We start from the raw sequence: 24,026 nt of genomic DNA, 5'->3' as shown, positions 1-24,026 counted from the left end.
CGGCAGCAAGTGCATGCCCACAGCCACCCCTTGTTCCTTCACACCTTGTATCAGCTGTAATCCAGTCCAGTCCAGTGCTGCCTGCTGAGCAGCACTGACCAACACTGCCTGGGCCCAGGCTTTTATCTCTGAGGCCCCATTATGATGTCAGAAAGCTGGCTCTGGAATCCTGAGGGCTCCACTATGACACGTGCAAAGTTCCGTCTGAACTTTATATAAGACGGTGAGGCTCAGTCAGTCACTCAGTGTTGCCTGAGAGGGCAACACTGCAACAGCCGGCCGCCAGGCTGTCTTTTTTTTGCACAGCTAGTTGCCTCCAGGAGGCCACAAGAGGGAGACAAGGGACTGCAAAATGGAAAATAGGCATCCACCAACTTTACAGACAACTTCTCCTTGCTCCTACAACCTCCATCCTTGCACAGTTTGTTATTCTTCTAGGTAACATAGTAACAAATCCAAATTGCTGCTCTCTTTGTAGGCAAGCAAGGCTTTGTTGCAACTGCAATTCTTACTTCTTCTTGAAATGTAGGGACGACAGTACATTCCATCACATCCATCTAGTGTACACAGGTAGGTCCATTGTGGCGGGCAGGCGAGCGGGCGGGCTGCTTTATTGGCTGTTTGCTGTTCCCCTACTCCACTCCACTATTTGACTGTTGTGCTGCATCAATCAATCAATCAATCAATCAATCAATCAATCAATCAATCAATCAATCAATCAGTGGCTGGCTCAGGTGCAGCTCTTTAACTTACCTAAAAGGGAGGGCGGAGAGAAGACAAGGAAGGTGAATGAGGTGTTCCAATGTGAAATGCCGGAAACACAGAAACACAGACGACACACAACAAGAGGTGGCAATCTATTCATTAATTGCATTTAATCAATGAGCTCATTATCACTCATGCATTGTCCAACAGGTGTTGAAATAATGGGATTAAAAGGGGAGATCCCTTCAGAAAGACAGAAACAATAGCAAAGACAAAAAACACTTTTGGAATCTGCTTTTAGTCAACACATAAGGAAAGGGTGCACCGGTCCTGGAAATACTGCAATACCAGGTCAATGCGTGGAGTGGACAGAGCAAGCTCTATTTCCATCTCCCTGTTCTAAAAATCCATTTAATATATGGTCCCCAGATAGGGGACTTATCAGATATTAAACTGATAAGAACAGATACTACACTTGATCTTAGCCAAAAGGCCGAGAAGCGATAACCCGAACGGGCCGCGCGTTGCCCGAGCCTGCCCGATACTGCTGTTCAGCCCTTGCAGCGATTCAGCCTACTTCTAGGCAATTCCATGGGGCCCTGCAGGCTCACACACTCACAGCTACACGGGAGGTGAATAAAGGCCGGAGAGGAAGCCAGACAGGATTTGCTTCTTTTGCTTGCACCACAATGCAGTGCTGAAAGAGGAGGAATCTACATAAAAACGCCTTCCTGGCAACGCCCAAATGCCCTGCTGCCATGCAGATAAACACTGGCAGCGGCAGCAAGTGCATGCCCACAGCCACCCCTTGTTCCTTCACACCTTGTATCAGCTGTAATCCAGTCCAGTCCAGTGCTGCCTGCTGAGCAGCACTGACCAACACTGCCTGGGCCCAGGCTTTTATCTCTGAGGCCCCATTATGATGTCAGAAAGCTGGCTCTGGAATCCTGAGGGCTCCACTATGACACGTGCAAAGTTCCGTCTGAACTTTATATAAGACGGTGAGGCTCAGTCAGTCACTCAGTGTTGCCTGAGAGGGCAACACTGCAACAGCCGGCCGCCAGGCTGTCTTTTTTTTGCACAGCTAGTTGCCTCCAGGAGGCCACAAGAGGGAGACAAGGGACTGCAAAATGGAAAATAGGCATCCACCAACTTTACAGACAACTTCTCCTTGCTCCTACAACCTCCATCCTTGCACAGTTTGTTATTCTTCTAGGTAACATAGTAACAAATCCAAATTGCTGCTCTCTTTGTAGGCAAGCAAGGCTTTGTTGCAACTGCAATTCTTACTTCTTCTTGAAATGTAGGGACGACAGTACATTCCATCACATCCATCTAGTGTACACAGGTAGGTCCATTGTGGCGGGCAGGCGAGCGGGCGGGCTGCTTTATTGGCTGTTTGCTGTTCCCCTACTCCACTCCACTATTTGACTGTTGTGCTGCATCAATCAATCAATCAATCAATCAATCAATCAGTGGCTGGCTCAGGTGCAGCTCTTTAACTTACCTAAAAGGGAGGGCGGAGAGAAGACAAGGAAGGTGAATGAGGTGTTCCAATGTGAAATGCCGGAAACACAGAAACACAGACGACACACAACAAGAGGTGGCAATCTATTCATTAATTGCATTTAATCAATGAGCTCATTATCACTCATGCATTGTCCAACAGGTGTTGAAATAATGGGATTAAAAGGGGAGATCCCTTCAGAAAGACAGAAACAATAGCAAAGACAAAAAACACTTTTGGAATCTGCTTTTAGTCAACACATAAGGAAAGGGTGCACCGGTCCTGGAAATACTGCAATACCAGGTCAATGCGTGGAGTGGACAGAGCAAGCTCTATTTCCATCTCCCTGTTCTAAAAATCCATTTAATATATGGTCCCCAGATAGGGGACGTATCAGATATTAAACTGATAAGAACAGATACTACACTTGATCTTAGCCAAAAGGCCGAGAAGCGATAACCCGAACGGGCCGCGCGTTGCCCGAGCCTGCCCGATACTGCTGTTCAGCCCTTGCAGCGATTCAGCCTACTTCTAGGCAATTCCATGGGGCCCTGCAGGCTCACACACTCACAGCTACACGGGAGGTGAATAAAGGCCGGAGAGGAAGCCAGACAGGATTTGCTTCTTTTGCTTGCACCACAATGCAGTGCTGAAAGAGGAGGAATCTACATAAAAACGCCTTCCTGGCAACGCCCAAATGCCCTGCTGCCATGCAGATAAACACTGGCAGCGGCAGCAAGTGCATGCCCACAGCCACCCCTTGTTCCTTCACACCTTGTATCAGCTGTAATCCAGTCCAGTCCAGTGCTGCCTGCTGAGCAGCACTGACCAACACTGCCTGGGCCCAGGCTTTTATCTCTGAGGCCCCATTATGATGTCAGAAAGCTGGCTCTGGAATCCTGAGGGCTCCACTATGACACGTGCAAAGTTCCGTCTGAACTTTATATAAGACGGTGAGGCTCAGTCAGTCACTCAGTGTTGCCTGAGAGGGCAACACTGCAACAGCCGGCCGCCAGGCTGTCTTTTTTTTGCACAGCTAGTTGCCTCCAGGAGGCCACAAGAGGGAGACAAGGGACTGCAAAATGGAAAATAGGCATCCACCAACTTTACAGACAACTTCTCCTTGCTCCTACAACCTCCATCCTTGCACAGTTTGTTATTCTTCTAGGTAACATAGTAACAAATCCAAATTGCTGCTCTCTTTGTAGGCAAGCAAGGCTTTGTTGCAACTGCAATTCTTACTTCTTCTTGAAATGTAGGGACGACAGTACATTCCATCACATCCATCTAGTGTACACAGGTAGGTCCATTGTGGCGGGCAGGCGAGCGGGCGGGCTGCTTTATTGGCTGTTTGCTGTTCCCCTACTCCACTCCACTATTTGACTGTTGTGCTGCATCAATCAATCAATCAATCAATCAATCAATCAATCAATCAATCAATCAATCAGTGGCTGGCTCAGGTGCAGCTCTTTAACTTACCTAAAAGGGAGGGCGGAGAGAAGACAAGGAAGGTGAATGAGGTGTTCCAATGTGAAATGCCGGAAACACAGAAACACAGACGACACACAACAAGAGGTGGCAATCTATTCATTAATTGCATTTAATCAATGAGCTCATTATCACTCATGCATTGTCCAACAGGTGTTGAAATAATGGGATTAAAAGGGGAGATCCCTTCAGAAAGACAGAAACAATAGCAAAGACAAAAAACACTTTTGGAATCTGCTTTTAGTCAACACATAAGGAAAGGGTGCACCGGTCCTGGAAATACTGCAATACCAGGTCAATGCGTGGAGTGGACAGAGCAAGCTCTATTTCCATCTCCCTGTTCTAAAAATCCATTTAATATATGGTCCCCAGATAGGGGACGTATCAGATATTAAACTGATAAGAACAGATACTACACTTGATCTTAGCCAAAAGGCCGAGAAGCGATAACCCGAACGGGCCGCGCGTTGCCCGAGCCTGCCCGATACTGCTGTTCAGCCCTTGCAGCGATTCAGCCTACTTTTAGGCAATTCCATGGGGCCCTGCAGGCTCACACACTCACAGCTACACGGGAGGTGAATAAAGGCCGGAGAGGAAGCCAGACAGGATTTGCTTCTTTTGCTTGCACCACAATGCAGTGCTGAAAGAGGAGGAATCTACATAAAAACGCCTTCCTGGCAACGCCCAAATGCCCTGCTGCCATGCAGATAAACACTGGCAGCGGCAGCAAGTGCATGCCCACAGCCACCCCTTGTTCCTTCACACCTTGTATCAGCTGTAATCCAGTCCAGTCCAGTGCTGCCTGCTGAGCAGCACTGACCAACACTGCCTGGGCCCAGGCTTTTATCTCTGAGGCCCCATTATGATGTCAGAAAGCTGGCTCTGGAATCCTGAGGGCTCCACTATGACACGTGCAAAGTTCCGTCTGAACTTTATATAAGACGGTGAGGCTCAGTCAGTCACTCAGTGTTGCCTGAGAGGGCAACACTGCAACAGCCGGCCGCCAGGCTGTCTTTTTTTTGCACAGCTAGTTGCCTCCAGGAGGCCACAAGAGGGAGACAAGGGACTGCAAAATGGAAAATAGGCATCCACCAACTTTACAGACAACTTCTCCTTGCTCCTACAACCTCCATCCTTGCACAGTTTGTTATTCTTCTAGGTAACATAGTAACAAATCCAAATTGCTGCTCTCTTTGTAGGCAAGCAAGGCTTTGTTGCAACTGCAATTCTTACTTCTTCTTGAAATGTAGGGACGACAGTACATTCCATCACATCCATCTAGTGTACACAGGTAGGTCCATTGTGGCGGGCAGGCGAGCGGGCGGGCTGCTTTATTGGCTGTTTGCTGTTCCCCTACTCCACTCCACTATTTGACTGTTGTGCTGCATCAATCAATCAATCAATCAATCAATCAATCAATCAATCAATCAATCAATCAATCAGTGGCTGGCTCAGGTGCAGCTCTTTAACTTACCTAAAAGGGAGGGCGGAGAGAAGACAAGGAAGGTGAATGAGGTGTTCCAATGTGAAATGCCGGAAACACAGAAACACAGACGACACACAACAAGAGGTGGCAATCTATTCATTAATTGCATTTAATCAATGAGCTCATTATCACTCATGCATTGTCCAACAGGTGTTGAAATAATGGGATTAAAAGGGGAGATCCCTTCAGAAAGACAGAAACAATAGCAAAGACAAAAAACACTTTTGGAATCTGCTTTTAGTCAACACATAAGGAAAGGGTGCACCGGTCCTGGAAATACTGCAATACCAGGTCAATGCGTGGAGTGGACAGAGCAAGCTCTATTTCCATCTCCCTGTTCTAAAAATCCATTTAATATATGGTCCCCAGATAGGGGACGTATCAGATATTAAACTGATAAGAACAGATACTACACTTGATCTTAGCCAAAAGGCCGAGAAGCGATAACCCGAACGGGCCGCGCGTTGCCCGAGCCTGCCCGATACTGCTGTTCAGCCCTTGCAGCGATTCAGCCTACTTCTAGGCAATTCCATGGGGCCCTGCAGGCTCACACACTCACAGCTACACGGGAGGTGAATAAAGGCCGGAGAGGAAGCCAGACAGGATTTGCTTCTTTTGCTTGCACCGCAATGCAGTGCTGAAAGAGGAGGAATCTACATAAAAACGCCTTCCTGGCAACGCCCAAATGCCCTGCTGCCATGCAGATAAACACTGGCAGCGGCAGCAAGTGCATGCCCACAGCCACCCCTTGTTCCTTCACACCTTGTATCAGCTGTAATCCAGTCCAGTCCAGTGCTGCCTGCTGAGCAGCACTGACCAACACTGCCTGGGCCCAGGCTTTTATCTCTGAGGCCCCATTATGATGTCAGAAAGCTGGCTCTGGAATCCTGAGGGCTCCACTATGACACGTGCAAAGTTCCGTCTGAACTTTATATAAGACGGTGAGGCTCAGTCAGTCACTCAGTGTTGCCTGAGAGGGCAACACTGCAACAGCCGGCCGCCAGGCTGTCTTTTTTTTGCACAGCTAGTTGCCTCCAGGAGGCCACAAGAGGGAGACAAGGGACTGCAAAATGGAAAATAGGCATCCACCAACTTTACAGACAACTTCTCCTTGCTCCTACAACCTCCATCCTTGCACAGTTTGTTATTCTTCTAGGTAACATAGTAACAAATCCAAATTGCTGCTCTCTTTGTAGGCAAGCAAGGCTTTGTTGCAACTGCAATTCTTACTTCTTCTTGAAATGTAGGGACGACAGTACATTCCATCACATCCATCTAGTGTACACAGGTAGGTCCATTGTGGCGGGCAGGCGAGCGGGCGGGCTGCTTTATTGGCTGTTTGCTGTTCCCCTACTCCACTCCACTATTTGACTGTTGTGCTGCATCAATCAATCAATCAATCAATCAATCAATCAATCAATCAATCAATCAATCAGTGGCTGGCTCAGGTGCAGCTCTTTAACTTACCTAAAAGGGAGGGCGGAGAGAAGACAAGGAAGGTGAATGAGGTGTTCCAATGTGAAATGCCGGAAACACAGAAACACAGACGACACACAACAAGAGGTGGCAATCTATTCATTAATTGCATTTAATCAATGAGCTCATTATCACTCATGCATTGTCCAACAGGTGTTGAAATAATGGGATTAAAAGGGGAGATCCCTTCAGAAAGACAGAAACAATAGCAAAGACAAAAAACACTTTTGGAATCTGCTTTTAGTCAACACATAAGGAAAGGGTGCACCGGTCCTGGAAATACTGCAATACCAGGTCAATGCGTGGAGTGGACAGAGCAAGCTCTATTTCCATCTCCCTGTTCTAAAAATCCATTTAATATATGGTCCCCAGATAGGGGACGTATCAGATATTAAACTGATAAGAACAGATACTACACTTGATCTTAGCCAAAAGGCCGAGAAGCGATAACCCGAACGGGCCGCGCGTTGCCCGAGCCTTCCCGATACTGCTGTTCAGCCCTTGCAGCGATTCAGCCTACTTCTAGGCAATTCCATGGGGCCCTGCAGGCTCACACACTCACAGCTACACGGGAGGTGAATAAAGGCCGGAGAGGAAGCCAGACAGGATTTGCTTCTTTTGCTTGCACCACAATGCAGTGCTGAAAGAGGAGGAATCTACATAAAAACGCCTTCCTGGCAACGCCCAAATGCCCTGCTGCCATGCAGATAAACACTGGCAGCGGCAGCAAGTGCATGCCCACAGCCACCCCTTGTTCCTTCACACCTTGTATCAGCTGTAATCCAGTCCAGTCCAGTGCTGCCTGCTGAGCAGCACTGACCAACACTGCCTGGGCCCAGGCTTTTATCTCTGAGGCCCCATTATGATGTCAGAAAGCTGGCTCTGGAATCCTGAGGGCTCCACTATGACACGTGCAAAGTTCCGTCTGAACTTTATATAAGACGGTGAGGCTCAGTCAGTCACTCAGTGTTGCCTGAGAGGGCAACACTGCAACAGCCGGCCGCCAGGCTGTCTTTTTTTTGCACAGCTAGTTGCCTCCAGGAGGCCACAAGAGGGAGACAAGGGACTGCAAAATGGAAAATAGGCATCCACCAACTTTACAGACAACTTCTCCTTGCTCCTACAACCTCCATCCTTGCACAGTTTGTTATTCTTCTAGGTAACATAGTAACAAATCCAAATTGCTGCTCTCTTTGTAGGCAAGCAAGGCTTTGTTGCAACTGCAATTCTTACTTCTTCTTGAAATGTAGGGACGACAGTACATTCCATCACATCCATCTAGTGTACACAGGTAGGTCCATTGTGGCGGGCAGGCGAGCGGGCGGGCTGCTTTATTGGCTGTTTGCTGTTCCCCTACTCCACTCCACTATTTGACTGTTGTGCTGCATCAATCAATCAATCAATCAATCAATCAATCAATCAATCAATCAATCAATCAATCAATCAATCAATCAGTGGCTGGCTCAGGTGCAGCTCTTTAACTTACCTAAAAGGGAGGGCGGAGAGAAGACAAGGAAGGTGAATGAGGTGTTCCAATGTGAAATGCCGGAAACACAGAAACACAGACGACACACAACAAGAGGTGGCAATCTATTCATTAATTGCATTTAATCAATGAGCTCATTATCACTCATGCATTGTCCAACAGGTGTTGAAATAATGGGATTAAAAGGGGAGATCCCTTCAGAAAGACAGAAACAATAGCAAAGACAAAAAACACTTTTGGAATCTGCTTTTAGTCAACACATAAGGAAAGGGTGCACCGGTCCTGGAAATACTGCAATACCAGGTCAATGCGTGGAGTGGACAGAGCAAGCTCTATTTCCATCTCCCTGTTCTAAAAATCCATTTAATATATGGTCCCCAGATAGGGGACGTATCAGATATTAAACTGATAAGAACAGATACTACACTTGATCTTAGCCAAAAGGCCGAGAAGCGATAACCCGAACGGGCCGCGCGTTGCCCGAGCCTGCCCGATACTGCTGTTCAGCCCTTGCAGCGATTCAGCCTACTTCTAGGCAATTCCATGGGGCCCTGCAGGCTCACACACTCACAGCTACACGGGAGGTGAATAAAGGCCGGAGAGGAAGCCAGACAGGATTTGCTTCTTTTGCTTGCACCGCAATGCAGTGCTGAAAGAGGAGGAATCTACATAAAAACGCCTTCCTGGCAACGCCCAAATGCCCTGCTGCCATGCAGATAAACACTGGCAGCGGCAGCAAGTGCATGCCCACAGCCACCCCTTGTTCCTTCACACCTTGTATCAGCTGTAATCCAGTCCAGTCCAGTGCTGCCTGCTGAGCAGCACTGACCAACACTGCCTGGGCCCAGGCTTTTATCTCTGAGGCCCCATTATGATGTCAGAAAGCTGGCTCTGGAATCCTGAGGGCTCCACTATGACACGTGCAAAGTTCCGTCTGAACTTTATATAAGACGGTGAGGCTCAGTCAGTCACTCAGTGTTGCCTGAGAGGGCAACACTGCAACAGCCGGCCGCCAGGCTGTCTTTTTTTTGCACAGCTAGTTGCCTCCAGGAGGCCACAAGAGGGAGACAAGGGACTGCAAAATGGAAAATAGGCATCCACCAACTTTACAGACAACTTCTCCTTGCTCCTACAACCTCCATCCTTGCACAGTTTGTTATTCTTCTAGGTAACATAGTAACAAATCCAAATTGCTGCTCTCTTTGTAGGCAAGCAAGGCTTTGTTGCAACTGCAATTCTTACTTCTTCTTGAAATGTAGGGACGACAGTACATTCCATCACATCCATCTAGTGTACACAGGTAGGTCCATTGTGGCGGGCAGGCGAGCGGGCGGGCTGCTTTATTGGCTGTTTGCTGTTCCCCTACTCCACTCCACTATTTGACTGTTGTGCTGCATCAATCAATCAATCAATCAATCAATCAATCAATCAATCAATCAATCAATCAGTGGCTGGCTCAGGTGCAGCTCTTTAACTTACCTAAAAGGGAGGGCGGAGAGAAGACAAGGAAGGTGAATGAGGTGTTCCAATGTGAAATGCCGGAAACACAGAAACACAGACGACACACAACAAGAGGTGGCAATCTATTCATTAATTGCATTTAATCAATGAGCTCATTATCACTCATGCATTGTCCAACAGGTGTTGAAATAATGGGATTAAAAGGGGAGATCCCTTCAGAAAGACAGAAACAATAGCAAAGACAAAAAACACTTTTGGAATCTGCTTTTAGTCAACACATAAGGAAAGGGTGCACCGGTCCTGGAAATACTGCAATACCAGGTCAATGCGTGGAGTGGACAGAGCAAGCTCTATTTCCATCTCCCTGTTCTAAAAATCCATTTAATATATGGTCCCCAGATAGGGGACGTATCAGATATTAAACTGATAAGAACAGATACTACACTTGATCTTAGCCAAAAGGCCGAGAAGCGATAACCCGAACGGGCCGCGCGTTGCCCGAGCCTTCCCGATACTGCTGTTCAGCCCTTGCAGCGATTCAGCCTACTTCTAGGCAATTCCATGGGGCCCTGCAGGCTCACACACTCACAGCTACACGGGAGGTGAATAAAGGCCGGAGAGGAAGCCAGACAGGATTTGCTTCTTTTGCTTGCACCACAATGCAGTGCTGAAAGAGGAGGAATCTACATAAAAACGCCTTCCTGGCAACGCCCAAATGCCCTGCTGCCATGCAGATAAACACTGGCAGCGGCAGCAAGTGCATGCCCACAGCCACCCCTTGTTCCTTCACACCTTGTATCAGCTGTAATCCAGTCCAGTCCAGTGCTGCCTGCTGAGCAGCACTGACCAACACTGCCTGGGCCCAGGCTTTTATCTCTGAGGCCCCATTATGATGTCAGAAAGCTGGCTCTGGAATCCTGAGGGCTCCACTATGACACGTGCAAAGTTCCGTCTGAACTTTATATAAGACGGTGAGGCTCAGTCAGTCACTCAGTGTTGCCTGAGAGGGCAACACTGCAACAGCCGGCCGCCAGGCTGTCTTTTTTTTGCACAGCTAGTTGCCTCCAGGAGGCCACAAGAGGGAGACAAGGGACTGCAAAATGGAAAATAGGCATCCACCAACTTTACAGACAACTTCTCCTTGCTCCTACAACCTCCATCCTTGCACAGTTTGTTATTCTTCTAGGTAACATAGTAACAAATCCAAATTGCTGCTCTCTTTGTAGGCAAGCAAGGCTTTGTTGCAACTGCAATTCTTACTTCTTCTTGAAATGTAGGGACGACAGTACATTCCATCACATCCATCTAGTGTACACAGGTAGGTCCATTGTGGCGGGCAGGCGAGCGGGCGGGCTGCTTTATTGGCTGTTTGCTGTTCCCCTACTCCACTCCACTATTTGACTGTTGTGCTGCATCAATCAATCAATCAATCAATCAATCAATCAATCAATCAATCAATCAATCAATCAATCAATCAATCAATCAATCAATCAGTGGCTGGCTCAGGTGCAGCTCTTTAACTTACCTAAAAGGGAGGGCGGAGAGAAGACAAGGAAGGTGAATGAGGTGTTCCAATGTGAAATGCCGGAAACACAGAAACACAGACGACACACAACAAGAGGTGGCAATCTATTCATTAATTGCATTTAATCAATGAGCTCATTATCACTCATGCATTGTCCAACAGGTGTTGAAATAATGGGATTAAAAGGGGAGATCCCTTCAGAAAGACAGAAACAATAGCAAAGACAAAAAACACTTTTGGAATCTGCTTTTAGTCAACACATAAGGAAAGGGTGCACCGGTCCTGGAAATACTGCAATACCAGGTCAATGCGTGGAGTGGACAGAGCAAGCTCTATTTCCATCTCCCTGTTCTAAAAATCCATTTAATATATGGTCCCCAGATAGGGGACGTATCAGATATTAAACTGATAAGAACAGATACTACACTTGATCTTAGCCAAAAGGCCGAGAAGCGATAACCCGAACGGGCCGCGCGTTGCCCGAGCCTGCCCGATACTGCTGTTCAGCCCTTGCAGCGATTCAGCCTACTTCTAGGCAATTCCATGGGGCCCTGCAGGCTCACACACTCACAGCTACACGGGAGGTGAATAAAGGCCGGAGAGGAAGCCAGACAGGATTTGCTTCTTTTGCTTGCACCACAATGCAGTGCTGAAAGAGGAGGAATCTACATAAAAACGCCTTCCTGGCAACGCCCAAATGCCCTGCTGCCATGCAGATAAACACTGGCAGCGGCAGCAAGTGCATGCCCACAGCCACCCCTTGTTCCTTCACACCTTGTATCAGCTGTAATCCAGTCCAGTCCAGTGCTGCCTGCTGAGCAGCACTGACCAACACTGCCTGGGCCCAGGCTTTTATCTCTGAGGCCCCATTATGATGTCAGAAAGCTGGCTCTGGAATCCTGAGGGCTCCACTATGACACGTGCAAAGTTCCGTCTGAACTTTATATAAGACGGTGAGGCTCAGTCAGTCACTCAGTGTTGCCTGAGAGGGCAACACTGCAACAGCCGGCCGCCAGGCTGTCTTTTTTTTGCACAGCTAGTTGCCTCCAGGAGGCCACAAGAGGGAGACAAGGGACTGCAAAATGGAAAATAGGCATCCACCAACTTTACAGACAACTTCTCCTTGCTCCTACAACCTCCATCCTTGCACAGTTTGTTATTCTTCTAGGTAACATAGTAACAAATCCAAATTGCTGCTCTCTTTGTAGGCAAGCAAGGCTTTGTTGCAACTGCAATTCTTACTTCTTCTTGAAATGTAGGGACGACAGTACATTCCATCACATCCATCTAGTGTACACAGGTAGGTCCATTGTGGCGGGCAGGCGAGCGGGCGGGCTGCTTTATTGGCTGTTTGCTGTTCCCCTACTCCACTCCACTATTTGACTGTTGTGCTGCATCAATCAATCAATCAATCAATCAATCAATCAATCAATCAATCAATCAATCAATCAATCAGTGGCTGGCTCAGGTGCAGCTCTTTAACTTACCTAAAAGGGAGGGCGGAGAGAAGACAAGGAAGGTGAATGAGGTGTTCCAATGTGAAATGCCGGAAACACAGAAACACAGACGACACACAACAAGAGGTGGCAATCTATTCATTAATTGCATTTAATCAATGAGCTCATTATCACTCATGCATTGTCCAACAGGTGTTGAAATAATGGGATTAAAAGGGGAGATCCCTTCAGAAAGACAGAAACAATAGCAAAGACAAAAAACACTTTTGGAATCTGCTTTTAGTCAACACATAAGGAAAGGGTGCACCGGTCCTGGAAATACTGCAATACCAGGTCAATGCGTGGAGTGGACAGAGCAAGCTCTATTTCCATCTCCCTGTTCTAAAAATCCATTTAATATATGGTCCCCAGATAGGGGACTTATCAGATATTAAACTGATAAGAACAGATACTACACTTGATCTTAGCCAAAAGGCCGAGAAGCGATAACCCGAACGGGCCGCGCGTTGCCCGAGCCTGCCCGATACTGCTGTTCAGCCCTTGCAGCGATTCAGCCTACTTCTAGGCAATTCCATGGGGCCCTGCAGGCTCACACACTCACAGCTACACGGGAGGTGAATAAAGGCCGGAGAGGAAGCCAGACAGGATTTGCTTCTTTTGCTTGCACCACAATGCAGTGCTGAAAGAGGAGGAATCTACATAAAAACGCCTTCCTGGCAACGCCCAAATGCCCTGCTGCCATGCAGATAAACACTGGCAGCGGCAGCAAGTGCATGCCCACAGCCACCCCTTGTTCCTTCACACCTTGTATCAGCTGTAATCCAGTCCAGTCCAGTGCTGCCTGCTGAGCAGCACTGACCAACACTGCCTGGGCCCAGGCTTTTATCTCTGAGGCCCCATTATGATGTCAGAAAGCTGGCTCTGGAATCCTGAGGGCTCCACTATGACACGTGCAAAGTTCCGTCTGAACTTTATATAAGACGGTGAGGCTCAGTCAGTCACTCAGTGTTGCCTGAGAGGGCAACACTGCAACAGCCGGCCGCCAGGCTGTCTTTTTTTTGCACAGCTAGTTGCCTCCAGGAGGCCACAAGAGGGAGACAAGGGACTGCAAAATGGAAAATAGGCATCCACCAACTTTACAGACAACTTCTCCTTGCTCCTACAACCTCCATCCTTGCACAGTTTGTTATTCTTCTAGGTAACATAGTAACAAATCCAAATTGCTGCTCTCTTTGTAGGCAAGCAAGGCTTTGTTGCAACTGCAATTCTTACTTCTTCTTGAAATGTAGGGACGACAGTACATTCCATCACATCCATCTAGTGTACACAGGTAGGTCCATTGTGGCGGGCAGGCGAGCGGGCGGGCTGCTTTATTGGCTGTTTGCTGTTCCCCTACTCCACTCCACTATTTGACTGTTGTGCTGCATCAATCAATCAATCAATCAATCAATCAATCAGTGGCTGGCTCAGGTGCAGCTCTTTAACTTACCTAAAAGGGAGGGCGGAGAGAAGACAAGGAAGGTGAATGAGGTGTTCCAATGTGAAATGCCGGAAACACAGAAACACAGACGACACACAACAAGAGGTGGCAATCTATTCATTAATTGCATTTAATCAATGAGCTCATTATCACTCATGCATTGTCCAACAGGTGTTGAAATAATGGGATTAAAAGGGGAGATCCCTTCAGAAAGACAGAAACAATAGCAAAGACAAAAAACACTTTTGGAATCTGCTTTTAGTCAACACATAAGGAAAGGGTGCACCGGTCCTGGAAATACTGCAATACCAGGTCAATGCGTGGAGTGGACAGAGCAAGCTCTATTTCCATCTCCCTGTTCTAAAAATCCATTTAATATATGGTCCCCAGATAGGGGACGTATCAGATATTAAACTGATAAGAACAGATACTACACTTGATCTTAGCCAAAAGGCCGAGAAGCGATAACCCGAACGGGCCGCGCGTTGCCCGAGCCTGCCCGATACTGCTGTTCAGCCCTTGCAGCGATTCAGCCTACTTCTAGGCAATTCCATGGGGCCCTGCAGGCTCACACACTCACAGCTACACGGGAGGTGAATAAAGGCCGGAGAGGAAGCCAGACAGGATTTGCTTCTTTTGCTTGCACCACAATGCAGTGCTGAAAGAGGAGGAATCTACATAAAAACGCCTTCCTGGCAACGCCCAAATGCCCTGCTGCCATGCAGATAAACACTGGCAGCGGCAGCAAGTGCATGCCCACAGCCACCCCTTGTTCCTTCACACCTTGTATCAGCTGTAATCCAGTCCAGTCCAGTGCTGCCTGCTGAGCAGCACTGACCAACACTGCCTGGGCCCAGGCTTTTATCTCTGAGGCCCCATTATGATGTCAGAAAGCTGGCTCTGGAATCCTGAGGGCTCCACTATGACACGTGCAAAGTTCCGTCTGAACTTTATATAAGACGGTGAGGCTCAGTCAGTCACTCAGTGTTGCCTGAGAGGGCAACACTGCAACAGCCGGCCGCCAGGCTGTCTTTTTTTTGCACAGCTAGTTGCCTCCAGGAGGCCACAAGAGGGAGACAAGGGACTGCAAAATGGAAAATAGGCATCCACCAACTTTACAGACAACTTCTCCTTGCTCCTACAACCTCCATCCTTGCACAGTTTGTTATTCTTCTAGGTAACATAGTAACAAATCCAAATTGCTGCTCTCTTTGTAGGCAAGCAAGGCTTTGTTGCAACTGCAATTCTTACTTCTTCTTGAAATGTAGGGACGACAGTACATTCCATCACATCCATCTAGTGTACACAGGTAGGTCCATTGTGGCGGGCAGGCGAGCGGGCGGGCTGCTTTATTGGCTGTTTGCTGTTCCCCTACTCCACTCCACTATTTGACTGTTGTGCTGCATCAATCAATCAATCAATCAATCAATCAATCAATCAATCAATCAATCAGTGGCTGGCTCAGGTGCAGCTCTTTAACTTACCTAAAAGGGAGGGCGGAGAGAAGACAAGGAAGGTGAATGAGGTGTTCCAATGTGAAATGCCGGAAACACAGAAACACAGACGACACACAACAAGAGGTGGCAATCTATTCATTAATTGCATTTAATCAATGAGCTCATTATCACTCATGCATTGTCCAACAGGTGTTGAAATAATGGGATTAAAAGGGGAGATCCCTTCAGAAAGACAGAAACAATAGCAAAGACAAAAAACACTTTTGGAATCTGCTTTTAGTCAACACATAAGGAAAGGGTGCACCGGTCCTGGAAATACTGCAATACCAGGTCAATGCGTGGAGTGGACAGAGCAAGCTCTATTTCCATCTCCCTGTTCTAAAAATCCATTTAATATATGGTCCCCAGATAGGGGACGTATCAGATATTAAACTGATAAGAACAGATACTACACTTGATCTTAGCCAAAAGGCCGAGAAGCGATAACCCGAACGGGCCGCGCGTTGCCCGAGCCTGCCCGATACTGCTGTTCAGCCCTTGCAGCGATTCAGCCTACTTCTAGGCAATTCCATGGGGCCCTGCAGGCTCACACACTCACAGCTACACGGGAGGTGAATAAAGGCCGGAGAGGAAGCCAGACAGGATTTGCTTCTTTTGCTTGCACCACAATGCAGTGCTGAAAGAGGAGGAATCTACATAAAAACGCCTTCCTGGCAACGCCCAAATGCCCTGCTGCCATGCAGATAAACACTGGCAGCGGCAGCAAGTGCATGCCCACAGCCACCCCTTGTTCCTTCACACCTTGTATCAGCTGTAATCCAGTCCAGTCCAGTGCTGCCTGCTGAGCAGCACTGACCAACACTGCCTGGGCCCAGGCTTTTATCTCTGAGGCCCCATTATGATGTCAGAAAGCTGGCTCTGGAATCCTGAGGGCTCCACTATGACACGTGCAAAGTTCCGTCTGAACTTTATATAAGACGGTGAGGCTCAGTCAGTCACTCAGTGTTGCCTGAGAGGGCAACACTGCAACAGCCGGCCGCCAGGCTGTCTTTTTTTTGCACAGCTAGTTGCCTCCAGGAGGCCACAAGAGGGAGACAAGGGACTGCAAAATGGAAAATAGGCATCCACCAACTTTACAGACAACTTCTCCTTGCTCCTACAACCTCCATCCTTGCACAGTTTGTTATTCTTCTAGGTAACATAGTAACAAATCCAAATTGCTGCTCTCTTTGTAGGCAAGCAAGGCTTTGTTGCAACTGCAATTCTTACTTCTTCTTGAAATGTAGGGACGACAGTACATTCCATCACATCCATCTAGTGTACACAGGTAGGTCCATTGTGGCGGGCAGGCGAGCGGGCGGGCTGCTTTATTGGCTGTTTGCTGTTCCCCTACTCCACTCCACTATTTGACTGTTGTGCTGCATCAATCAATCAATCAATCAATCAATCAATCAATCAATCAATCAATCAATCAATCAATCAGTGGCTGGCTCAGGTGCAGCTCTTTAACTTACCTAAAAGGGAGGGCGGAGAGAAGACAAGGAAGGTGAATGAGGTGTTCCAATGTGAAATGCCGGAAACACAGAAACACAGACGACACACAGCAAGAGGTGGCAATCTATTCATTAATTGCATTTAATCAATGAGCTCATTATCACTCATGCATTGTCCAACAGGTGTTGAAATAATGGGATTAAAAGGGGAGATCCCTTCAGAAAGACAGAAACAATAGCAAAGACAAAAAACACTTTTGGAATCTGCTTTTAGTCAACACATAAGGAAAGGGTGCACCGGTCCTGGAAATACTGCAATACCAGGTCAATGCGTGGAGTGGACAGAGCAAGCTCTATTTCCATCTCCCTGTTCTAAAAATCCATTTAATATATGGTCCCCAGATAGGGGACGTATCAGATATTAAACTGATAAGAACAGATACTACACTTGATCTTAGCCAAAAGGCCGAGAAGCGATAACCCGAACGGGCCGCGCGTTGCCCGAGCCTGCCCGATACTGCTGTTCAGCCCTTGCAGCGATTCAGCCTACTTCTAGGCAATTCCATGGGGCCCTGCAGGCTCACACACTCACAGCTACACGGGAGGTGAATAAAGGCCGGAGAGGAAGCCAGACAGGATTTGCTTCTTTTGCTTGCACCACAATGCAGTGCTGAAAGAGGAGGAATCTACATAAAAACGCCTTCCTGGCAACGCCCAAATGCCCTGCTGCCATGCAGATAAACACTGGCAGCGGCAGCAAGTGCATGCCCACAGCCACCCCTTGTTCCTTCACACCTTGTATCAGCTGTAATCCAGTCCAGTCCAGTGCTGCCTGCTGAGCAGCACTGACCAACACTGCCTGGGCCCAGGCTTTTATCTCTGAGGCCCCATTATGATGTCAGAAAGCTGGCTCTGGAATCCTGAGGGCTCCACTATGACACGTGCAAAGTTCCGTCTGAACTTTATATAAGACGGTGAGGCTCAGTCAGTCACTCAGTGTTGCCTGAGAGGGCAACACTGCAACAGCCGGCCGCCAGGCTGTCTTTTTTTTGCACAGCTAGTTGCCTCCAGGAGGCCACAAGAGGGAGACAAGGGACTGCAAAATGGAAAATAGGCATCCACCAACTTTACCGACAACTTCTCCTTGCTCCTACAACCTCCATCCTTGCACAGTTTGTTATTCTTCTAGGTAACATAGTAACAAATCCAAATTGCTGCTCTCTTTGTAGGCAAGCAAGGCTTTGTTGCAACTGCAATTCTTACTTCTTCTTGAAATGTAGGGACGACAGTACATTCCATCACATCCATCTAGTGTACACAGGTAGGTCCATTGTGGCGGGCAGGCGAGCGGGCGGGCTGCTTTATTGGCTGTTTGCTGTTCCCCTACTCCACTCCACTATTTGACTGTTGTGCTGCATCAATCAATCAATCAATCAATCAATCAATCAATCAATCAATCAATCAATCAATCAATCAGTGGCTGGCTCAGGTGCAGCTCTTTAACTTACCTAAAAGGGAGGGCGGAGAGAAGACAAGGAAGGTGAATGAGGTGTTCCAATGTGAAATGCCGGAAACACAGAAACACAGACGACACACAACAAGAGGTGGCAATCTATTCATTAATTGCATTTAATCAATGAGCTCATTATCACTCATGCATTGTCCAACAGGTGTTGAAATAATGGGATTAAAAGGGGAGATCCCTTCAGAAAGACAGAAACAATAGCAAAGACAAAAAACACTTTTGGAATCTGCTTTTAGTCAACACATAAGGAAAGGGTGCACCGGTCCTGGAAATACTGCAATACCAGGTCAATGCGTGGAGTGGACAGAGCAAGCTCTATTTCCATCTCCCTGTTCTAAAAATCCATTTAATATATGGTCCCCAGATAGGGGACGTATCAGATATTAAACTGATAAGAACAGATACTACACTTGATCTTAGCCAAAAGGCCGAGAAGCGATAACCCGAACGGGCCGCGCGTTGCCCGAGCCTGCCCGATACTGCTGTTCAGCCCTTGCAGCGATTCAGCCTACTTCTAGGCAATTCCATGGGGCCCTGCAGGCTCACACACTCACAGCTACACGGGAGGTGAATAAAGGCCGGAGAGGAAGCCAGACAGGATTTGCTTCTTTTGCTTGCACCACAATGCAGTGCAAAAACGCCTTCCTGGCAACGCCCAAATGCCCTGCTGCCATGCAGATAAACACTGGCAGCGGCAGCAAGTGCATGCCCACAGCCACCCCTTGTTCCTTCACACCTTGTATCAGCTGTAATCCAGTCCAGTCCAGTGCTGCCTGCTGAGCAGCACTGACCAACACTGCCTGGGCCCAGGCTTTTATCTCTGAGGCCCCATTATGATGTCAGAAAGCTGGCTCTGGAATCCTGAGGGCTCCACTATGACACGTGCAAAGTTCCGTCTGAACTTTATATAAGACGGTGAGGCTCAGTCAGTCACTCAGTGTTGCCTGAGAGGGCAACACTGCAACAGCCGGCCGCCAGGCTGTCTTTTTTTTGCACAGCTAGTTGCCTCCAGGAGGCCACAAGAGGGAGACAAGGGACTGCAAAATGGAAAATAGGCATCCACCAACTTTACAGACAACTTCTCCTTGCTCCTACAACCTCCATCCTTGCACAGTTTGTTATTCTTCTAGGTAACATAGTAACAAATCCAAATTGCTGCTCTCTTTGTAGGCAAGCAAGGCTTTGTTGCAACTGCAATTCTTACTTCTTCTTGAAATGTAGGGACGACAGTACATTCCATCACATCCATCTAGTGTACACAGGTAGGTCCATTGTGGCGGGCAGGCGAGCGGGCGGGCTGCTTTATTGGCTGTTTGCTGTTCCCCTACTCCACTCCACTATTTGACTGTTGTGCTGCAATCAATCAATCAATCAATCAATCAATCAATCAATCAATCAATCAATCAATCAATCAGTGGCTGGCTCAGGTGCAGCTCTTTAACTTACCTAAAAGGGAGGGCGGAGAGAAGACAAGGAAGGTGAATGAGGTGTTCCAATGTGAAATGCCGGAAACACAGAAACACAGACGACACACAACAAGAGGTGGCAATCTATTCATTAATTGCATTTAATCAATGAGCTCATTATCACTCATGCATTGTCCAACAGGTGTTGAAATAATGGGATTAAAAGGGGAGATCCCTTCAGAAAGACAGAAACAATAGCAAAGACAAAAAACACTTTTGGAATCTGCTTTTAGTCAACACATAAGGAAAGGGTGCACCGGTCCTGGAAATACTGCAATACCAGGTCAATGCGTGGAGTGGACAGAGCAAGCTCTATTTCCATCTCCCTGTTCTAAAAATCCATTTAATATATGGTCCCCAGATAGGGGACGTATCAGATATTAAACTGATAAGAACAGATACTACACTTGATCTTAGCCAAAAGGCCGAGAAGCGATAACCCGAACGGGCCGCGCGTTGCCCGAGCCTGCCCGATACTGCTGTTCAGCCCTTGCAGCGATTCAGCCTACTTCTAGGCAATTCCATGGGGCCCTGCAGGCTCACACACTCACAGCTACACGGGAGGTGAATAAAGGCCGGAGAGGAAGCCAGACAGGATTTGCTTCTTTTGCTTGCACCACAATGCAGTGCTGAAAGAGGAGGAATCTACATAAAAACGCCTTCCTGGCAACGCCCAAATGCCCTGCTGCCATGCAGATAAACACTGGCAGCGGCAGCAAGTGCATGCCCACAGCCACCCCTTGTTCCTTCACACCTTGTATCAGCTGTAATCCAGTCCAGTCCAGTGCTGCCTGCTGAGCAGCACTGACCAACACTGCCTGGGCCCAGGCTTTTATCTCTGAGGCCCCATTATGATGTCAGAAAGCTGGCTCTGGAATCCTGAGGGCTCCACTATGACACGTGCAAAGTTCCGTCTGAACTTTATATAAGACGGTGAGGCTCAGTCAGTCACTCAGTGTTGCCTGAGAGGGCAACACTGCAACAGCCGGCCGCCAGGCTGTCTTTTTTTTGCACAGCTAGTTGCCTCCAGGAGGCCACAAGAGGGAGACAAGGGACTGCAAAATGGAAAATAGGCATCCACCAACTTTACCGACAACTTCTCCTTGCTCCTACAACCTCCATCCTTGCACAGTTTGTTATTCTTCTAGGTAACATAGTAACAAATCCAAATTGCTGCTCTCTTTGTAGGCAAGCAAGGCTTTGTTGCAACTGCAATTCTTACTTCTTCTTGAAATGTAGGGACGACAGTACATTCCATCACATCCATCTAGTGTACACAGGTAGGTCCATTGTGGCGGGCAGGCGAGCGGGCGGGCTGCTTTATTGGCTGTTTGCTGTTCCCCTACTCCACTCCACTATTTGACTGTTGTGCTGCATCAATCAATCAATCAATCAATCAATCAATCAATCAATCAATCAATCAATCAATCAATCAGTGGCTGGCTCAGGTGCAGCTCTTTAACTTACCTAAAAGGGAGGGCGGAGAGAAGACAAGGAAGGTGAATGAGGTGTTCCAATGTGAAATGCCGGAAACACAGAAACACAGACGACACACAACAAGAGGTGGCAATCTATTCATTAATTGCATTTAATCAATGAGCTCATTATCACTCATGCATTGTCCAACAGGTGTTGAAATAATGGGATTAAAAGGGGAGATCCCTTCAGAAAGACAGAAACAATAGCAAAGACAAAAAACACTTTTGGAATCTGCTTTTAGTCAACACATAAGGAAAGGGTGCACCGGTCCTGGAAATACTGCAATACCAGGTCAATGCGTGGAGTGGACAGAGCAAGCTCTATTTCCATCTCCCTGTTCTAAAAATCCATTTAATATATGGTCCCCAGATAGGGGACGTATCAGATATTAAACTGATAAGAACAGATACTACACTTGATCTTAGCCAAAAGGCCGAGAAGCGATAACCCGAACGGGCCGCGCGTTGCCCGAGCCTGCCCGATACTGCTGTTCAGCCCTTGCAGCGATTCAGCCTACTTCTAGGCAATTCCATGGGGCCCTGCAGGCTCACACACTCACAGCTACACGGGAGGTGAATAAAGGCCGGAGAGGAAGCCAGACAGGATTTGCTTCTTTTGCTTGCACCACAATGCAGTGCTGAAAGAGGAGGAATCTACATAAAAACGCCTTCCTGGCAACGCCCAAATGCCCTGCTGCCATGCAGATAAACACTGGCAGCGGCAGCAAGTGCATGCCCACAGCCACCCCTTGTTCCTTCACACCTTGTATCAGCTGTAATCCAGTCCAGTCCAGTGCTGCCTGCTGAGCAGCACTGACCAACACTGCCTGGGCCCAGGCTTTTATCTCTGAGGCCCCATTATGATGTCAGAAAGCTGGCTCTGGAATCCTGAGGGCTCCACTATGACACGTGCAAAGTTCCGTCTGAACTTTATATAAGACGGTGAGGCTCAGTCAGTCACTCAGTGTTGCCTGAGAGGGCAACACTGCAACAGCCGGCCGCCAGGCTGTCTTTTTTTTGCACAGCTAGTTGCCTCCAGGAGGCCACAAGAGGGAGACAAGGGACTGCAAAATGGAAAATAGGCATCCACCAACTTTACAGACAACTTCTCCTTGCTCCTACAACCTCCATCCTTGCACAGTTTGTTATTCTTCTAGGTAACATAGTAACAAATCCAAATTGCTGCTCTCTTTGTAGGCAAGCAAGGCTTTGTTGCAACTGCAATTCTTACTTCTTCTTGAAATGTAGGGACGACAGTACATTCCATCACATCCATCTAGTGTACACAGGTAGGTCCATTGTGGCGGGCAGGCGAGCGGGCGGGCTGCTTTATTGGCTGTTTGCTGTTCCCCTACTCCACTCCACTATTTGACTGTTGTGCTGCATCAATCAATCAATCAATCAATCAATCAATCAATCAATCAATCAGTGGCTGGCTCAGGTGCAGCTCTTTAACTTACCTAAAAGGGAGGGCGGAGAGAAGACAAGGAAGGTGAATGAGGTGTTCCAATGTGAAATGCCGGAAACACAGAAACACAGACGACACACAACAAGAGGTGGCAATCTATTCATTAATTGCATTTAATCAATGAGCTCATTATCACTCATGCATTGTCCAACAGGTGTTGAAATAATGGGATTAAAAGGGGAGATCCCTTCAGAAAGACAGAAACAATAGCAAAGACAAAAAACACTTTTGGAATCTGCTTTTAGTCAACACATAAGGAAAGGGTGCACCGGTCCTGGAAATACTGCAATACCAGGTCAATGCGTGGAGTGGACAGAGCAAGCTCTATTTCCATCTCCCTGTTCTAAAAATCCATTTAATATATGGTCCCCAGATAGGGGACGTATCAGATATTAAACTGATAAGAACAGATACTACACTTGATCTTAGCCAAAAGGCCGAGAAGCGATAACCCGAACGGGCCGCGCGTTGCCCGAGCCTGCCCGATACTGCTGTTCAGCCCTTGCAGCGATTCAGCCTACTTCTAGGCAATTCCATGGGGCCCTGCAGGCTCACACACTCACAGCTACACGGGAGGTGAATAAAGGCCGGAGAGGAAGCCAGACAGGATTTGCTTCTTTTGCTTGCACCACAATGCAATGCTGAAAGAGGAGGAATCTACATAAAAACGCCTTCCTGGCAACGCCCAAATGCCCTGCTGCCATGCAGATAAACACTAGCAGCGGCAGCAAGTGCATGCCCACAGCCACCCCTTGTTCCTTCACACCTTGTATCAGCTGTAATCCAGTCCAGTCCAGTGCTGCCTGCTGAGCAGCACTGACCAACACTGCCTGGGCCCAGGCTTTTATCTCTGAGGCCCCATTATGATGTCAGAAAGCTGGCTCTGGAATCCTGAGGGCTCCACTATGACACGTGCAAAGTTCCGTCTGAACTTTATATAAGACGGTGAGGCTCAGTCAGTCACTCAGTGTTGCCTGAGAGGGCAACACTGCAACAGCCGGCCGCCAGGCTGTCTTTTTTTTGCACAGCTAGTTGCCTCCAGGAGGCCACAAGAGGGAGACAAGGGAC

The 24,026-nt window shown here is 47.9% G+C and overlaps 16 non-coding genes across 16 annotated transcripts; all 16 read right to left on the bottom strand.

Moving 5' to 3' along the window:
- Positions 1 to 1,019: 1,019 nt before the first annotated feature.
- LOC142710189 (U2 spliceosomal RNA) lies at positions 1,020 to 1,210 on the bottom strand. The gene has a single exon (XR_012869288.1). It is a non-coding gene; the product is annotated as a U2 spliceosomal RNA (small nuclear RNA).
- A 1,268-nt stretch (positions 1,211 to 2,478) lies between these two features.
- Positions 2,479 to 2,669, bottom strand: LOC142710123 (U2 spliceosomal RNA). The gene has a single exon (XR_012869229.1). It is a non-coding gene; the product is annotated as a U2 spliceosomal RNA (small nuclear RNA).
- Positions 2,670 to 3,957: 1,288 nt separating this feature from the next.
- On the bottom strand, positions 3,958 to 4,148 carry LOC142710122 (U2 spliceosomal RNA). The gene has a single exon (XR_012869228.1). It is a non-coding gene; the product is annotated as a U2 spliceosomal RNA (small nuclear RNA).
- A 1,292-nt stretch (positions 4,149 to 5,440) lies between these two features.
- On the bottom strand, positions 5,441 to 5,631 carry LOC142710121 (U2 spliceosomal RNA). Its single transcript, XR_012869227.1, has one exon. It is a non-coding gene; the product is annotated as a U2 spliceosomal RNA (small nuclear RNA).
- Positions 5,632 to 6,919: 1,288 nt separating this feature from the next.
- LOC142710120 (U2 spliceosomal RNA) lies at positions 6,920 to 7,110 on the bottom strand. Its single transcript, XR_012869226.1, has one exon. It is a non-coding gene; the product is annotated as a U2 spliceosomal RNA (small nuclear RNA).
- A 1,304-nt stretch (positions 7,111 to 8,414) lies between these two features.
- LOC142710119 (U2 spliceosomal RNA) lies at positions 8,415 to 8,605 on the bottom strand. The gene has a single exon (XR_012869225.1). It is a non-coding gene; the product is annotated as a U2 spliceosomal RNA (small nuclear RNA).
- Positions 8,606 to 9,893: 1,288 nt separating this feature from the next.
- LOC142710118 (U2 spliceosomal RNA) lies at positions 9,894 to 10,084 on the bottom strand. The gene has a single exon (XR_012869224.1). It is a non-coding gene; the product is annotated as a U2 spliceosomal RNA (small nuclear RNA).
- A 1,316-nt stretch (positions 10,085 to 11,400) lies between these two features.
- LOC142710116 (U2 spliceosomal RNA) lies at positions 11,401 to 11,591 on the bottom strand. The gene has a single exon (XR_012869222.1). It is a non-coding gene; the product is annotated as a U2 spliceosomal RNA (small nuclear RNA).
- Positions 11,592 to 12,887: 1,296 nt separating this feature from the next.
- LOC142710188 (U2 spliceosomal RNA) lies at positions 12,888 to 13,078 on the bottom strand. The gene has a single exon (XR_012869287.1). It is a non-coding gene; the product is annotated as a U2 spliceosomal RNA (small nuclear RNA).
- Positions 13,079 to 14,346: 1,268 nt separating this feature from the next.
- On the bottom strand, positions 14,347 to 14,537 carry LOC142710114 (U2 spliceosomal RNA). The gene has a single exon (XR_012869221.1). It is a non-coding gene; the product is annotated as a U2 spliceosomal RNA (small nuclear RNA).
- Positions 14,538 to 15,821: 1,284 nt separating this feature from the next.
- LOC142710113 (U2 spliceosomal RNA) lies at positions 15,822 to 16,012 on the bottom strand. The gene has a single exon (XR_012869220.1). It is a non-coding gene; the product is annotated as a U2 spliceosomal RNA (small nuclear RNA).
- A 1,296-nt stretch (positions 16,013 to 17,308) lies between these two features.
- LOC142710112 (U2 spliceosomal RNA) lies at positions 17,309 to 17,499 on the bottom strand. Its single transcript, XR_012869219.1, has one exon. It is a non-coding gene; the product is annotated as a U2 spliceosomal RNA (small nuclear RNA).
- A 1,296-nt stretch (positions 17,500 to 18,795) lies between these two features.
- On the bottom strand, positions 18,796 to 18,986 carry LOC142710111 (U2 spliceosomal RNA). The gene has a single exon (XR_012869218.1). It is a non-coding gene; the product is annotated as a U2 spliceosomal RNA (small nuclear RNA).
- A 1,272-nt stretch (positions 18,987 to 20,258) lies between these two features.
- Positions 20,259 to 20,449, bottom strand: LOC142710110 (U2 spliceosomal RNA). Its single transcript, XR_012869217.1, has one exon. It is a non-coding gene; the product is annotated as a U2 spliceosomal RNA (small nuclear RNA).
- Positions 20,450 to 21,745: 1,296 nt separating this feature from the next.
- On the bottom strand, positions 21,746 to 21,936 carry LOC142710109 (U2 spliceosomal RNA). The gene has a single exon (XR_012869216.1). It is a non-coding gene; the product is annotated as a U2 spliceosomal RNA (small nuclear RNA).
- A 1,280-nt stretch (positions 21,937 to 23,216) lies between these two features.
- LOC142710108 (U2 spliceosomal RNA) lies at positions 23,217 to 23,407 on the bottom strand. Its single transcript, XR_012869215.1, has one exon. It is a non-coding gene; the product is annotated as a U2 spliceosomal RNA (small nuclear RNA).
- Between the last annotated feature and the right edge of the window lie 619 nt (positions 23,408 to 24,026).

The sequence above is a fragment of the Rhinoderma darwinii genome, unplaced genomic scaffold (genome assembly GCF_050947455.1).
Source record: "Rhinoderma darwinii isolate aRhiDar2 unplaced genomic scaffold, aRhiDar2.hap1 Scaffold_422, whole genome shotgun sequence".
Lineage (NCBI taxonomy): Eukaryota > Metazoa > Chordata > Amphibia > Anura > Rhinodermatidae > Rhinoderma > Rhinoderma darwinii.
This window is presented reverse-complemented; position numbering and strand designations above follow the sequence as displayed.